The 15500-nt window shown below is 39.2% G+C and overlaps 1 pseudogene; it reads right to left on the bottom strand.

The window, feature by feature from the left end:
• Window positions 1-3125: 3125 nt before the first annotated feature.
• On the bottom strand, window positions 3126-7255 carry LOC133762048 (short transient receptor potential channel 4-associated protein-like; annotated as a pseudogene).
• Between the last annotated feature and the right edge of the window lie 8245 nt (window positions 7256-15500).

Raw genomic sequence — 15500 nt, 5'->3', positions numbered from 1 at the left:
TTTAAAAAAGAAAATAAAGATGAGATGGGGTACAGTTTAGACTTTAAAAAGATTGTATTTGCTAGGGTTTTTTTTTTTTTTTTACTAAAATGATCTTTTCAGTAAGTAACATTGCAGAGAAATCATTCGATTTTTTTCTACTACTTATGACAATGAAGAAAAATGGAATCCTAAAGATTAAAATACATGGAAAAAGTAAGGGCTTTTAGCAATTTAGAGAGAAAATGAAAAACGAATTCTTGTTAAAATTGGAAAAGTGAAAAAAAATGAGTACCACCAAAATTAATTAATAATGGGATTAATACATTCTTTATGGAAATATCTTTAATGATTTACATAAGACATGCTTAAACTTCAATTGTTCGCTTCTCATTTTTAATTCTACTTCCAGAAAACTCATAATAACTTCTTATTAGCATTTACAATTTAATTTGTCTTAGCTTCAGGCAATGAAAATGAATTTCTTAAATGTGCAGACTCCAGTGGGGTGGTTTCTGACCAGAAATCTCTTCACTGCTGCAAACAGGAATTGAAGTGTCTTTCCTCTACACTTGTGGTGCTCACTTCTTCTAAAGCCTTTACGTCTTTCCAAGCATAGGAAAAAGGTTGGAAAAAGCCTAAAGGATTTCTGGATCATTATAGACTCAGATCTATTGTATACCATTTCCACAACATTGTGTTGGAATCTTGGATGAGCTTGATACTGGTAAAATCCAGAGTGTATTGCTAGTACCTTCGTAACTGCATTTACTGTCAACACTTAAATGAAAATAAATAAATAAATAAAAAACTTTGTTTTCCTATGTTGCCTAAAATTTTAAGTGTGTATGACTAAATGGAAGCCTTTTCAAGAAAAGAAGAGATATGAAAAGCCTCACTATTGCCAAGGAAAATTACAAGAAGGAGGAAGGAAAAGATAAAGGAGTTATAAACGTCATAATTTCTGCTCCCTAACTCTCCCTCTGTCAAGCATAGCTTAACCTTGAAAAGGGATATAATGCATTCCAAATAAATCTAAGTGAAATTAGAAGAAGGAATGAATTGAATGTGATTTTGAAGAGACCTAATTGCATTTCATAATAGGACCTATTACACCTAATAATTCTTAGAGAATTATTGTGTGTACCTCAGTCCAGTGAGAAGCAGACTGGTGACAAATACACTTAAGGAGTTCATGGAATATGGAATTAAAGCACATTATTATCTTGCTACAATAATTTTGAAGTTTATGTTTATATTTTTCATTGTGCATATTTCCCATGAATTTTTGACAATCTATGTGTGGATTTCAGTAAATTTCACCTTGTAAATTTAAATTTATTCCTTTATTTTAAAAAAATATTCATTTATTTATTTGAAGGGCAAAGCTACAGACAGAAAGAAAGAGAAAGAGGAGGAGGGCGATAGGATTTTTTAATTTTTATTTTTTAGCTGGGCGGCAGACACACACACCACTCTGCCACACACACACACACACACACACACCAGGAGGTGATGCTCTTTCTGCTGGATCACTCCCCAATTCCTCAAAAAAGGCAGAAGAGATGGGCCAGGCAGAAGCTCAATGCCAGGAACTCACCCAGGTCTCCCACACGGGTGGAAGAACTCAGGTGTGTGGGTCATCACTGGTGCCTCCCAGAGTCTGTATTGTTGGGAACCTGAAGCCAAGAGCCAGGAGTGAGTACTGAACCTGGATATTCTGATATCGATGCAAGCATCTTACCCACCAGGCCAAACACTGTCTCTCCTGCCTCCCAAAATAGTTATTTAATTGTAGAAGTACAACTTCTGATTAATTAAATTGTTGACTAAATTTCTTGTCTGTACCCTGTAATGTGTCTAAAAAGCAACATCAGGTTATCAAAATTATTGGCTAGAAACCACATTAGTTTTAAGAGGCATCTGTGTAACAGTCATATGCAGTATTTGCAGTAATGGGAAAGATCAAAGTGGTACATAGTATTCTGCCCTACACATATGCAAAACAGTCAATTTAGTTTATATAATGGAAAACAGGTCGCTAAATACATAGCACTTGCCCATCTGTTCCAACACTTAATGTGGAGTTTTATCTCTCAGATACATAAATCTGAGCAATTTTAAGTAATTCAATTCTAAAGGCTTATCCTTCATTTAAATGAATCTATATTTAGGCAAAAAAAGAAAATTCTTGGCCTGCTAAGTGATATGCTAGTTAACATCTTCTTGATCTTTTTTACTGTTGCAAACAGGTGTTGACCCATAAATATCTTAAGACAGTAAGAGCAAAGTCACTATTTTAAAAAATTCTAGTATAAGAATTATTTCGTGTGCAACATCCCACTGCTGCCTCACTATTCAACAACATACATATCCCCATGTTTGAAAAACTGTATGTCCTTATTCCCCTACATTTGATATGTTTTGGATTATGATTTTCAAAGTCAGATTGTTATATCTATTACACTTCCTCTTGCAAAGTCTAATGATGATGGCTATAAATGTATTTATTACTTTACTCAGAAATTTTTGGAAAACTTGTAAGTGGCAAGCCAGGAAGTGATAGTTATATTTTTCAACAACAATTTTTTTAGTCATTTAAAATAAAGTTCTTTAATAGTCTGCATTTGATTAGTCTGTTTGCTGTTAATAAATTGGCAACACAAGGAGGGGCTGAGGGTGGTCTCCCAGCTAGGCTCCTGTGTCTGGGCTCAGGCAGGAGATTCTGCCCTGAGTTAGGAGTGGGGTAGGCACAGCCACCCCAGTGCCCTAGAGGAGGGAGAGAAAAGCCCCCGCCACTTCTCCAGGAACCCCCTGAGATGAACACAGCCACCAAAGAGCAAACAGAACCAGTGCAACTAAAGGAAGACAAGGAATGGGCAGTTTTGGGGAGGACAGGGTTCTTTTGTCTGAGCCCGAGGCCAGGGACAAGAGAGACTTGGTTCACTGGTGGAGGAGACATACCCTTTCCCTCCATACCCCAGGACCTACAGCCAAGAGATGGACAGCTCAGACACAGCCGTTTTTAAACTTTCCTTATCTCCAGATGGGCCCCGCCCCTGTGGGAAGTATAAGCATGGTGCCCTTGTTTTCTTCCAGGTATCTTGAGGAAACTGAGGCTCCTCAGTGACCTGGGGCCTTCAAACTTAGGGCCAAGGTCTTCTAAGATGCTCCCTCACACCACGGCTGTGCCTGAAGACCTGGAGCAGGCAGAGAGCAGCAGAGAAGTGCAGCAGGCTGTGGAAGTTGTTAAACAGGAAGCCAGGGTATTTCTTGCTGTGCTCCATCCACTGTAGCAGCTAAAGGTACGGGGCAGCCACTCTTTCCTCTGTGCCAGTGTGAGGATCACCAGGCTGGTGTCAGCATAGATGAATTTCTCCTGGGTCAGCATCGGCACATGGATGATGTTGATGAGACAGAAGAGGACAGACATCTGCATGGGATCTGAGATATGTAGGCTAACAGACGGCACTTGGACAAGACCTCGGCCACCACCATGTCCAGCTGGTTTTCAAATTAGCTCAGTGACAGAGTGACACAGCACACCAGCATGTTGGATCTACCACAGAGCTGTTGGTCAGGAACAACTGGAACTTTGCATCAGTATTGATGTATTTATTGAATCTGTTGAATGCCTCAGCATTAAGCTTCATCAGCTCCCCCAGGAGATCAAAGTTCCGGTGGAGCACATCCCTTGTCTTTCACTTGCTGTCCAGAATGCAGTACAGGGTAGGCTTCAGCAGTACTCCACAGCCTGGGCTTACCAAAACCTGCAAAGTGAATCAGCAGAATCCCTCTGCATGATCTGCAGCAGCCGAGTTAATAAGCCCCTCTTGCCGTCACACACCCAACTCCTGTCAGTATTGAGAATGTCTTCCACCTAGGGGATGTTGCCCTTGAGAGAACTGACACTGAGTTCTATTAGCTCCCAGTTAAGAAGCAGACACCTGGGGCCAGCGCTGTGGCACATGTAGGCACCAGGGCTGCTCTACTTCTGATCCAGCTCTCGGTTCTAGCCTGGGAAAGCAGTAGAAAATGACCCAAGTCCTTGGGCCCCTGCACCCACATGCGAGACCTGGAAGAAGCTCCTGGTTCTTGGCTTCAGATCAGCATAGCCCCTGCCCTTGCAGCCATCTGGGAAGTGGACCAGCAGATGGAAGACCCCCCCTCCCCTGCCTGTTTGTAACTCTGCCTTTCAAACCAATCAATCAATCAATCAATTAAAAAAAATCAGATACTTGTTCTCATGGTGATTGCTAACACTCTGAAGAAGCCTCAGAAACTGTATCTTCAAGGTGATGTCTGGGGTTAAAGTCACAGTTCTTGTTGTGACCATGGAGAAAAAGGGCAGATACTGGGGCCAGCACTGAGGTGCAACGGGTTAAAGCCATGGCCTGAAGAACCAGCATCCCATACGGGCACTAGTTTTAGTCCTAGCTGCTCCTCTTCTGATCCAGCTCTCTGCTGTGGCCTGGGAAAACAGTAGAAGATGGCCCAAGTCCTTGGGCCCCTGCATCCGCATGGGAGACCCAGAAGAAGCTCCTGGCTCCTGGCTTCAGATCGGCGCAGCTCAGGACATGGTGGCCATCTGAGGAGTGAGCCAGCGGATGGAGGACTTCTCTCTCTGTCTCTACCTCTCTCTGTAACTCTTTGTTTCAAATAAATAAAATAAATCTTAAATAAAAAGGGCGGATGCTGAATGCTGAATGCTTCCTCCAAATCAGTTTGTCAAACAAATTGTCCAGGATCAGCTTGAACTCTGCGATCATTTTGGGAGCCTGATTTCGCTGACACCCCAACAGCAGTACCTAGAGGACAAGGGTACTTTCAGTTTGTACATGATCTCGTGGGTAATCTTCATCGACTGGGGCAAGTGAGTCCTAGCTGAAGTGTGAGGCAGGCCATTGTCCTCAGAAGGTCTTGGAGGAGAGAACACAGGAGAGACTTGATTGTACTCAGATTCCACCTTGGCTACCTGCTTGGGGACATCTAGCACCTAAAGCATTATCCACCCACATGTACCACTCCTCCAACTCCTGCAGGAAGCTGTCTGTGCCTGTTGACTCTAATGCTTTTTGAGTCATTAGTTTGCAAACCTGCTCAACAAAGCCAGGGATACTGAGAAGGGGCGCTTGGTTAATTTGAGCTGCAGAAGACCCCAAGCTCAAGATCTTCTGCTGAGCAGTTTTGGCAAGAAGTGTTTGCTTGTCACCATTCCCTGTATCCATCCCTGAGACAGTGACAGTCGGAATCTTTGCGGGCCTGCGCCGCAGCTCACTAGGCTAATCCTCTGCCTTTGGTGCATGCATCCCAGGTTCTAGTCCCGGTCAGGGCGCCGCCCTGCACCCGCATGGGAGACCAGGAGGAAGCACCTGGTTCCTGGCTTCAGATCAGCGCAGCACGCTGGCCACAATGCGACAGCCATAGCGGCCACTTGGGGGGTGAACCAACGGAAGGAAGACCTTTCTCTCTGTCTCTGTCTCTCTCTTTCTCACTGTCTAACTCTGCCTGTCCAAAAAAAAAAAAAAGGAATCTTTGCGGTGTGCCTCAGTGAGACTTTCCCGATGGAGAGGGAGCAAAATCGAAATGCAGTGGAATTCTTCAACAGCTGCCTAAGCCGTGGGCAACCAGCCACCTTCACAGTGACTTTACTGAGTGCCAAAACATCCTCAAGAAAGTTTCTCCTCTTCTATCCATGGATCTCATGGCATTTGTTACTGAAGATGTGAAACATACTCAAGAAGCCACTTACCCAAACATTTATATTTTTGATTTGTTTGAAAGTGTTGATCTCCTTGTAGAAATTCTTATGAGGCCTACAATCTCTATCTGGTAACAGAAACTGAAAGTAGGTGATGGAATGTCCAAATACTGCTGGAACATCTTGTATGATACTTATGTCTGTATGGAAGGATTCTCAAAAGTGTTCGGCAGAAAAGAATGACTTTCTGCTTTTCCTGTTTACGCTGATGACGAGTAAGAAGACATTCTTACAAACAGCAACCCTCATTGAAGGTAATTTGGGTGATGAAAGAAAATTATCTGACTAGATGAAGTCTACTAAAAATAGCAACAAATAAGTTATCTACAACATAGTTGTAACTAAAAACAATGATTAAACGAGAATTGTTTGGTTTGTAATATGGGGACGTAATTACATTTGAAAAGCTAAGCAAGGATTCTTTGTCATTGTGTGTGTGTGCACACGTGTGCACATTTGTGGTTGCAATTCGAGAACTCTTGTAAAAAGACAAGATAAATCTGAGATTCTGGCAGTTTCATTCTTCACTAGTTAACATTTCAGGAGGAAGTCACATGAGTGTCTGAGCTATGCACAGTGTAAATTGAATTATCTGATATATTCTCCTTCCTCTGAACAGAGCCTAATATATGATTATAAGTGTCTCTAATTCCCCTCCTTCCCCCAGAGCTGAACTAGATGCAAACACAATGAATCAGGCTATGAAACATGCATGGCAAACCTCCCAAAACAGAATTAAGTATAAGGAATTTTAATAATGGAAAGCTGTCCACTTCCCATTCGACTTTGAAGAAGCTACGAACATTAAGTTGGATCTTATGAACTAATGTAAAAATGCTGATCAATGTCCATGGGTTTGAAAATTTCAATAATTTGTCATATATATATATATATATATATATAGAGAGAGAGAGAGAGAGAGAGAGAGAGAGAGTGTGTCAAGTGAAGATAATTTGAAGTGCAAAATGACTGGGCTTAACAAAGTATTTTAAACAAAATTACCTACATTTCATTATTGTTTCATTTCTGTTTTCACTTGGGAGGTCCACCTCGTACCCACTTCTTCATTATGCAAACACGGAAAGCTTCAGGTAGATGTAGTTCGACAGACAACTCAGGCTTGGCTAAGGAATTTATGAAAGTACAGGTTGGTTAGTCCACTGCATCAGTCATTCCACACTTCTTGTCTTGAATCTCAGAGAGAAAGGAGTGTCTCGTTTCCACCTTACTGGTTGACTAGTCATGTTTGGAGATCATTGACAACAGTTCTGTGATTCCTGAATCTCTTTAGGCTGTAGGCCTCTGGAAATATCTCTTAACTGCTCAAATCTGTCACTAGGTACCTTGACATCCACTTGAAGTTAAGTGTTTTCCTTTAGCTGGAGTTGCTTCAGATTTAGGGCACTTAAACTGTTGAAAGCTGTGGTTAGCTTCCTCAATATTTCTACACAGAACTTTCTCTGTTTTGACACTCTGTGCACATGTATACTGCACTGTGTTCTCATTTCTGCACATAGGGATCATGTAAAGTAAAGTGGTGGGGAAGACTTTGTTTACTGACATTATTCAGGCAGGTGACAAATGCTTAAAGCTAGACCTTTACTCCAAGGTGCAAATTATGAATCATATTTAGTCCTCTATGGTAATCTACTACTACACTGTATGGGCCTTTTTATGTTTGTCACTTCAGTTTCTATCATTTAAAGTTATTTTCTATGAAGTCACTTTTTGTCTCATGTTTTCAGGTAGATTGTGAACAATAAGAACTTTGAATGATGGCCCCAGACTTGCTGTTTCTCTTGGTGCACATCTCATCTTTAGTCATCCTTTGTCCTGAAAGAATGAAAGAATGAGTCCTACCCCTTCTCCATGAAGTCTCCTTTTCTCACTCTATCACCAGAGAATGAGACTGCAGTTGCCAACTTGAATCATTTCCGGAATTGTTTTAGAGTAGGTGCATCCGTCAAAAACAGGAGATACAAGTTAAATTCTGGGTGGTCTCCTTGAAGCTTCATTTATTTTACTTTTATTTTTTTTTTTTGACAGGCAGAGTGGACAGTGAGAGAGAGAGACAGAGAGAAAGGTCTTCCTTTTGCCGTTGGTTCACCCTCCAATGGCCGCTGCGGACGGCACACTGCGCTGATCCGGCAGGAGCCAGGTTCTTTTCCTGGTCTCCCATGGGGTGCAGGGCCCAAGCACTTGGGCCATCCTCCACTGCACTCCCTGGCCACAGCAGAGAGCTGGCCTGGAAGAGGGGCAACCAGGACAGAATCCGGCCCCTGACCAGGACTAGAACCCAGTGTGCCGGCACCGCAGGCGGAGGATTAGCCTAGTGAGCGGCATCACCGACCGGAAGTTTTATTTGTTTTAAATGAGAAGAAATTAAGTTAGAAATTAGAGAAATTAAGAAATATAAATTAAAAAATTAAGAAAATAGGGAATTGGAAATGAATAAAAATGTCATAGAATTCTAACAGTTTCCAAATAATTGATCTCTTTCTTCACAGCCACCTGGGATTATTCAGATTCTGAAAGTTGATGATGATCTTGGATCTCAATATAGATATATTACCTTTACACATATTACATAGATTATTACCAAGTTATTTTGGTTGTGGAAATATTTACTAACCACTGATACCTCAACCAAATGCATTTAAAACAATTCCCATTTTAAGAGTGTTTTGTATTAAGTGGAAATAATAATGCAATTTAATTTAAGGGTTTTAACTCACTTTCAGCAGAGGCAAGTTCAAGTGAGAAATGCCAGTTTAACTTATTTTCATCATTTTGTCAACTAAATAATTTTATGTTGTATCCATCATGACATTTAACCCCAAGAGGTGAGTTGGAACAAGTTTCACACAAGATAAAGAAGAATATAATGTATGGTAAATATGTAATGATGTAAAAAGCTGAAAACAAAAATAAAAGACAAAAAATATAGAAAGAGGCCATGGACACTGGTACTTAGAGTGCCTGGATTTGCTTCTGAAATTTTTGGTTGTGCAGAGGAGTGAAATAAATGGCTTGATGGAAATAGAAAGGCAAATCTCCACTTTGCCTCTTTACTTCAAACTCAGAGGGAATTTGGTTGTGTGGAAAGTCATGGAGTATCATGTTGTGAAACATAAACACTGCAGGGAAAGAGAAAGGCAGATCATTTGGTAATCAAATAGGTCATTCTGCTCTCCACTGGGGAGACTGACAGAGCCACAGTGTAAAGCTGGTGAGCTGACAGCAAGGCTAAAAGATTAGGTTGTAGAAGAAAGTTGCATTAGTGCAGCAAATTCCTACATGATATTTCAGAGTTGGTGAACTCAAGAGGCTTCCATAGCCTTGGCAGCTCATGACAAGAGCCTTGGGTGATTACTGACGCCATAAACAAGAGTGTCAAATTGTTAAGTCAACAACAGGAGTCACAGTGCACTTACTCCTCATGTAGGATCTCTGTCCTTAATGTGCTGTATTATGTGAGTTAATGGTATAACTAGTACTCAAACAGTACCTTATACTTTGTGTTTCTGTATGGGTGCCATAAACAAGAGTGTCAATTGTTAAATCAACAACAGGAGTCACTGTGCACCTGCTGCCCATGTAGAACCTCAGTCCTTAAGTTGTATTATGTGAATTAATGGTAAAACTACTACCCAAAAAGTACTCTATACTTTGTGTGTCTTTGTGGGTTCAGTCTGTTGAAATCTTTACTTAGTATATACTCAGTTGATCTTCTGTATATAAAGATAATTGAAAATGAATCGTGATGAAGAATGGGATGGGAGAGGGAGTGGGAGATGGGATGGTTGCAGGTGGGAGGGAGGTTATGGGGGGAAAAGCCGCTATAATTCAAAAATTGTACTTTGGAAATTTATATTTATTAAATAAAAGTTGAAAAAAAAAAACAAAAGTAATCTATCTCATTAAAGCTGCCAGTAAAGAATCATGGATGTCCAGTGAATCTGAGCCCTTCTCTCCCCATTGTCAAAGAACACACAACTCTTCTTCTGTAAAAACTGATACTATCTTAGAAAAAAAGAGGCAAAGCAGAGAAAATCTGTAATGAAAAACTTTTATATCAAGTAGGTAGAAACACTAAAAGCTATTTTGGTTTCATGTAACAAAAGTGCTGTTGATTTTCAAGTTTATAATATGTTTCTAGATGTGTCCATGTACACTGATATGTATACCCAAAGAAGAGAAGGAATTTTCCACCCAGAAAACAATTTGTCTGCCTCAGCAGGGTGTAATGACTGAATTGTAGCTTCATACACCAGACCAAAATAAGAAAATTTAGGGCAGGCAAGCATTCATATTACCCGGAAAATCATTTCATTCATCATCACCACCTAAGAGAAAACATATCTTTATGACATAAATAACTAAAATGGTTGTGTTAATTAATAAAACAGAGGATGAATAAGATATGAATACATTTTTTGGCCTAAAGGGAAAATATAGCTTGTAATAATATCGTTCACAATGCACACTGGTTTTCCCATGGTACTTTGCATATGTCATAGTAGCTGATAATCCCCAAGTATGCAGTTGTGTGACATAATGGAAAGGCATGCAAAATATCTACCACTGAACTGTATATTGCCTTCAGTACTATTTCTCGTGGTGTATGACAGATGATGAGTATTTTGTGTTTGTCTTGAAATTTTAAAATATCATGTCACACCCATATTAGTTCATTGTGGGATTTTATTATTTTTAGAACTTTGGATTAGCATGAAATACCATACATTTCATGCTTTGGGTTAGAGACACCTTGCAAGCTCCATTTTTATTGCACAGGGCTTAGACACTCCATAAGCCACCCCACCCTCCTGCTACAGACTAAGGCCTAATTAGCTAAGGGGCTAAATATGTGGGCAAAACACTTTTACATGTTTAAGAAACAGGAGAGTGCTGAATTCAGCCATGTGGATAATGCTAGCCAATACTACATGAAGCAGAATTGCCCATCTCAGCCTAGAGGATCCATAATACTATGATTAGTAAACACAGTTTTAGAACCACCACCTTTGTTTGTTATGTAGCAATACAAGAAGGCAGAACTAGACAATAATTGGGGCAACTTCATATATTATTTAACAAATGAATGTCATAGATCAATCATGTTCATAGGCATTAAAACCAATATTTTGTAGACTATCTTCTTAAGGACATTTTGAAGATCAAACAGCATTGGAAAATAGAGATGCCTCATCTTCCATTCCTGGAAAATAACGATAAAAGTGGCTCTTTCTCATAGTATATTTGAGTGACATAATAAGGAAATAATGTTTTTCATTGGATTGATGAATAAGCACTTAGGCTAGGAGAACATAACCAAAGATTAGGAGATCCTGGTATGGTTATCCTGTAACATTCCACAATGTTTTATCTCTTATGATTAAATATTTATTTTTAAAGAAGTAACTTTATTTAAAAAAATTGAAGAGATGTGATTTTAAAATGCCATTGATCACTTAAAGAGTTTTAGCAAGATTTTGAGATAATCTAAACTCATTATACTTACCAAGTGACAAGTTCTTTAAGACACTCCACAAATGGGAAATAGGTTATTTTTATTTTAACTATAGAAAACATTGTAAATTTGGCAAGCATAAAATGATTTTGTTTGACTCTTTTTAAAATAGATTTCTATCAGTATTCTGTGTAGCAAAAATCTTAAATAGTTCAATAAAAGGTGTTATTTTATGGGTTTACTCTTTAATTTGCAAATACAAAGAGGGATATACATATGCATGAAAGAATGAAGTTTGTATGTCTTGTTTAAATAAGTTCAATAATTTCAAAATTAAACATTTAGTTGTTTTCTCCTTAAAATGCAATGATATTGCATGTGCTGCCCTCTGCTGGACAACAGCTATTAAAGGCAATGTGTAGTTCTACATCTAATGAAGAGAATGCTATCTACATGAGACTATCAAGTTGCAATTAACTTCTGCAAATTTGAGAAATACAACATAAAAAGACTGATTGATAGTTTTAAATTTTTCTACATATGTAACTGGTAAATTACATTAATTCACCACTTTTGGCTGTGAAACATGTATGAGTTCCTAGTAACTTTCCATAAATCACACTGTGACTTTTGAAGAGTTAAAACAGACACAATTTTGAATATCAACAGATCAAGATATAGATGTCTTACCAATATGCTTGATGCCAACAATTATCCTTGGTTCACAGGTGGCAGACACTTGAAATTTAAACTTTTTATACATTATTTTTAAGTCATGTTAGTTGAAAAGTTTAAATTCTCAAACACACACAAAAGACACACACACAAAGAGCTACTTCAAAAAGTTAATAGGAAAAAGGAATTAGAGTAACTTTACTTTTTTTAAAAATAGGTTTTTCAATATTAAGATATCGTTTATTAATTTGAAAGGCAGATTTACAGAGAGAGAGAAATTTTCCACATGCTGGTTCATTCCACAGATGGCTACAATGGACAGGGCTAGGCCAGGCCAATGGCAAGAGCCAAGATATAGGAACTTCCGGGTCTCCCACATGGGTGCAGAGACTCACGGAATTGGGCTGTCTGACACTGCTTTCCTGGATGCAGTACCAGGGCTCTGGATTGGAAATGGAACAACCAGCACCCATATGGGATAATGGTGCTGGAGACTGTGGCTTAAGCAATCATGCTGTAGCCCCAGTACCTAAGTTACTTTTTAAAAGATTTATTTATTTATCTATTTATTTTAAAGGCAGAGTAACAGAACACTCCAATATTGGATGTAGCATCACAGAAAGTGGCTTTAACACTACACCACAATACCACTCCCAAACAGGCTTATTTTTATGCAGAATCAATTTGAGAAATATAACTGGGATTCAGAAACATTAAAAGTAACATAAATCATTGAGACTTTCAAAGCAAAACTGTGAATTGTAAGAACAATTAAATATGCTATAGGCAGAAATAAATATTTTGGAAATTAACAAATGAATCTAACTTATTTCAATCTACTGACTAATCTTGTAATTTAACATATCTAATAATATACATATCTAAATAAATTTCAGAGAAGATTAACTGACAATAAATTTCAGAGGGAATGTAGAATGATGGAGGAGATGCCAGGGAAGCCTTCTTGGTCTACCTGAAGCTAATGAATACATGAGAGAACAATAGAGAACTATGAGATTAAGAAATCCCTAAACTGATTTGCTGCACTAGAAATATGGATGGTGAGTTATCTAAATAATTTAAATATATTCATCACTATGTTGATTATACATGCCATTCGTACAGTGGAGTAGCATTGCCATGAGGAAATAAAGTTATATATGATTAGTTGCAGTAAAGAGATGATGGGAGATATTATGGGTAATTTGAGATGATTCCTGCTCTGGAGGATCTTAAATAAATTTAGACACATTCTTGAAAATTCTCAGCACTTGAATTTTTTATTAGAGTTGTGCTTTAACAGCATATGTGTTCTAGTAATTTTGGAGGGGAGCAATTGAAGGCAAAGAGAATGTTTAAGGATTGAGGCAGCATTTCAGCCTAAAATTAATACAAATTGGCCGGCGCCGCGGCTCACTAGGCTAATCCTCCGCCTTGCGGCGCCGGCACACCGGGTTCTAGTCCCGGTCGGGGCACCGGTCCTGTCCCGGTTGCCCCTCTTCCAGGCCAGCTCTCTGCTGTGGCCAGGGAGTGCAGTGGAGGATGGCCCAAGTGCTTGGGCCCTGCACCCCATGGGAGACCAGGAGAAGCACCTGGCTCCTGCCATTGGAACAGCGCGGTGTGCCGGCCGCAGCGCGCCTACCGCGGAGGCCATTGGAGGGAGAACCAATGGCAAAAGGAAGACCTTTCTCTCTGTCTCTCTCTCTCACTGTCCACTCTGCCTGTCAAAAAAATAATTTAAAAAATATTAAATTAAAATTAATACAAATTTTAAAATATTTATTCATTTATTATTTAAAAAGGCAGATAGAGAGAGAGACTCTTTAATCCGTCAATAGGCCTGGATGAAGTCAGGAGCCCAGAACTCCATCTAGGTTCTCCAAAAGGATGGCAGGGACCTAATCACTTGGGGCATCATCTGCTGCTTTCCAAAGTACATTAGCAATGATCTGTATTTGTAGTGGTGCATCCAGGATTTAAACCAGTGTTCTTTGTTGGGATCCCTGTGTTGCAAGTGACAGCTCAAACTGCTATACCAAAACACCATCTCTTTAAACAAATGTTATTATTGATAGTAATAAAGTACAGTAGAACAACCAGTAGAAGGGGCTGGTATCATAGCATAGTAGGTTAAGCTTCCATCTGCAATGTTGGTGTCACATATAGGCACTGGTTGCTCCACCTCCAAATCAGCCCTCTACTAATGGCCTGGGAAAAGCAAATGATTGGACCTTTGCACCTACAAGGCAGACCTGGAAGTTGTTCCTGGCTGCTGACTTCGACATTCCAATTCCAGCCATTGTAGCCATTTGGGGAGTGAACCAGCAGAGGAAAGATAAGTTTCTCCCTCTCTTAATTCTGCTTTTCAAATAAATCAATAAATATTTTTAGCAAAAAAGAAGAAAGAAAAGAAAATAACTAGGAGAGATAGCTACCCATGTAGATAAGCATTAGTTTAAAAAAATCAGGAAGGAGGATACAAGATGGCTGAACAGGGAAAAGACATGGTTCTGTGCTCATGTGCACTGAGGAGCACTTGGATCCACTGTGAAGTTCAGATGCCTTCATGGGTGAGTGAGTGGGCACTGTGAGGTTAAAGGTGGGTTTACCCTCTGTAGTAGGTTCACACTGACAAAGAAGTGCTGACTTTGATCATGCCAGCCAACATAATCATATGCTCCTCACTGATGACAGTAAGATCTATCATGCCCAAGTTGGGAGTTACACTGGACTCTTGCCCTACCATGTAGCACTGGCTAGAGCTCCCTGGCCCTATCCAGCATATGCATTTATATATCTACTGAAGGAACAGATAGTCCTCAAAGACAAAAACCAACAGAGGAGAAAGCCAAAACCAGCATGTGTTTCCATAAATGCCTAAAATAAGCAGAAATATAAGAAACATGATCAAGAAAGACAATATGACTCCCTCAAATGGAACACAATACTTCCATATTAGAATGTGAGGAATAACAAATTGATGAAATGCTGAAATTGAATTAAAATTATGATCTAAAGATTACACAAAAACACAGAAAGGCAAATACCTGAGATAAAGAAACCTATACATGACATAGATGAAGAATTATGTTGGGAGATAGAGATATTGAATAAAAATAAGACATAATAGAAATGAAGAATTCAATATGTCAAACAGAAAATACAGTGGAAAACTTTAGCAACATACTTGGTCAGGCAGAAGAAAGAATATCTGTGCTAGAATACAAATCCTTGGAAATTTCTCAGTCAGACAAATAAAAAAAGAAAAATTGAAAATAGTGCTTGCTTTCTCTCAGTCTCTCTCTCTCACTGTCTTACTCTGCCTCTCCAAAAAAAAAAAAAAATAGTGCTTGAGATTTATGGGATACTACCAAATAACCAAACATATGTGTCTTGGGAGTTCCAGAAGATATGGAAAGAAAGAATGGAATATAATGCCTATTCACTGAAATAATAGCAGAAAACTCCCCCAATTTGGAGAAACATAGGGACAGTTAAGTACAGGAAGCACACAGAACTCTTAATGGGCATGAAAATAATAAGATTCTCCTGTGGCAAACTATAATCAAACTTCAAAAGTAAAACATAAAGGAAAGATTCTAATATGTACAC

This window comes from Lepus europaeus, chromosome 6 (assembly GCF_033115175.1).
Source record: "Lepus europaeus isolate LE1 chromosome 6, mLepTim1.pri, whole genome shotgun sequence".
Lineage (NCBI taxonomy): Eukaryota > Metazoa > Chordata > Mammalia > Lagomorpha > Leporidae > Lepus > Lepus europaeus.
This window is presented reverse-complemented; position numbering and strand designations above follow the sequence as displayed.